Raw genomic sequence first — 2462 nt, 5'->3', positions numbered from 1 at the left:
TAGTAAATGCATCTAAACCACAAGAATGCATGCACACTGCATGTGAAAGAATGGCCAAAATATTCCACACAAACAGGAATGAAAAGAGAACAAGCATAACCCTCCTCACATCAGATAAAATTGAGTTTAAATCAACAAATGTGAAGAAAAACAAGGAGGATCATTATATAATGGTAAAGGGAGAGATTCACCAAAAGACCTAATGATCCAAATTATATACATACCTAACTCAGGAGCTCCTAGATACATAAAGCAAGTTTTACTAGAGCTAAGCAAAGAAATAAATAACACCATTACAATTGCCAGTGGCTTCTAAATGACTACAGAAAGATTACAAATTGTCATTTCTCAAGTGGCTTCAACATCCCACTGTCAGAGCTGCACAATTAATCAAAGCGGAAAATAAAGAAAGAGTGGACTTAAACCAGACTCTAGATCAAATGGACCTAACAGACATTTACAGAACATTCTACCCCATTACTACTGAATATATATTCTCCTGAGCACCACAAGGATTATTTTCAAGATTGATTATACCTTGGGCTACAGAACAGGTCTTAACAAATTAAAAAATTGAAATCATATCATATGTCTTCTCACACTACAGTGGAATAAAATTAGAAATGAATTACAAGAGAAAATACTCAAACCTACACAAAGTCATGAGAATTAAAAACCTACTGTTTAATGATTATCACATCAAGAATGAAATCAAAATGAAAATCAAATATTCTTTGAATGGAACAGTAAGGGGATATAAGCTATCAAAACCTATGAGTCTCTGCAAAAGCATTTTCCAGGGGAAAATTTATAGCTCTAAATGACTACATCAAAAATACAGAAGAAGCCTTTCAGCCGGAGACGCCATCTTTCAGTAATTCACCAAAATGACAAACACAAAGGGAAACAGGAGAGCCCCCAATACACGTTCTCTAGGCCTTTTAGAAAACATGGAGTTGTTCCTTTGGCCACATACATGCCAATCTACAGGAAACGTGATATTGTAGACATCAAGGGAATGGGTACTGTTCAAAAAGGCATGCCACACAAATGTTACCATGGCAAAATTGGAAGAGTCTACAATGTTACCCAGCATGCTGTTGGCATTGTTGTAAACAAACAAGTTAAGGGCAAGATTCTTGCCAAGAGGATTAATGTTTGTATTGAGCATATTAAGCACTCTAAGAGCCGGGATAGCTTCCTGAAACGTGTGAAGGAAAATGATCAGAAAAAGAAGGAAGCCAAAGAGAAAGGTACCTGGGTTCAACTGAAGCGCCAGCCTGCTCCACCCAGAGAAGCCCACTTTGTGAGAACCAATGGAAAGGAGCCTGAGCTCCTGGAACCCATTCCCTATGAATTCATGGCATAAAGCATATCACATAGCACACAGGAGTACCAGTGGACCCATGCTTTTAGGTGCAAGAACCTATTTACTCTCCATGAGCTCATGGCATAATAAGTGTACAGCATAGCACACAGGATAACCAATTAGACCCCATGTAACAGTGATACAAGGTGCTGGAACCTATTTCCCATGAATTCAAAAGTCAGTGTTTTGTCACATTCAAGGGCAAGATGCCTCCCTGAGCTACTGGAGCCTCTTCCCTATGAATTAATGGGATGGTAGTTAAAAACAAAAAACAATAGCCTAAAAATGTGTGTTGTTCATTCACTACAAATGTGATTTTTTTTCTTTTGCCTCAAAGAAATATTAAACCAAATTTTAATGTATCCTAAAAAAAAAATACAGAAGAATCACAAATTGTTATATCTCAAGGAACTAGAAAAGGAAGAGCAAATCAAACCTAAAGTCAGAAGAAGAAAAGAATAACAAAGTTCAGAGCAGAACTAAATGAATTGGAAAACCAACCAAAAAATACAACAAATCAATGCAACAAAAATTGGTTCTTTGAAAAGATAAAATCAAAAGATCTTTTGCTACAATAGGAATAGAAAAGAAAGAACCCAAATAAGCTCAATCAGAAATGAAATAGGAGACATTAGAGCTGACTCCACAGAAATACAAAATATTATCTGTGAATACTATGAAAATCTCTATGCATATAAATTAGAAAATGTGTAGGAAATGGAAAAACTTGTAGAAACACACAAACTTCCAAAATTCAGTTGGGAAGAAATAGAATTCCTGAACAGATCAATAACAATAACAGTTATATATATAAAAAAATCTTCCAAGAAAAAAATCACCAGACCAAACAGATTCATAGCCAAATTAACCAGAACTACAAAGATGAGCTGGTACCTACACTATAAAAATTATTCCAGAATGTTGAGAAGAAAAGAATTCTCCCTACTTCTTCTATGAAGCCAGTATCACCTTTATACCAAAGTCAGAAAAGGATACAACAATAAAACTACAGACCAATATACCTTAGGAATATAGATGCAAAAGTCTTCAACAAAATACTAGCAAACTAAATTCAACAGTACATTAAATGAAT

General features: G+C 35.2%; 1 pseudogene; it reads left to right on the top strand.

The window, feature by feature from the left end:
- The first annotated feature begins 884 nt into the window (after positions 1-884).
- On the top strand, positions 885-1369 carry LOC111725548 (annotated as a pseudogene).
- The last annotated feature ends 1093 nt before the right edge of the window (positions 1370-2462 follow it).

Source organism: Otolemur garnettii, unplaced genomic scaffold (assembly GCF_000181295.1).
Source record: "Otolemur garnettii isolate 467f Iridium unplaced genomic scaffold, OtoGar3 scaffold00043, whole genome shotgun sequence".
Lineage (NCBI taxonomy): Eukaryota > Metazoa > Chordata > Mammalia > Primates > Galagidae > Otolemur > Otolemur garnettii.
The sequence above is the reverse complement of the archived record's forward strand: the minus strand, read 5'-3'. Positions and strand labels throughout refer to the sequence as shown.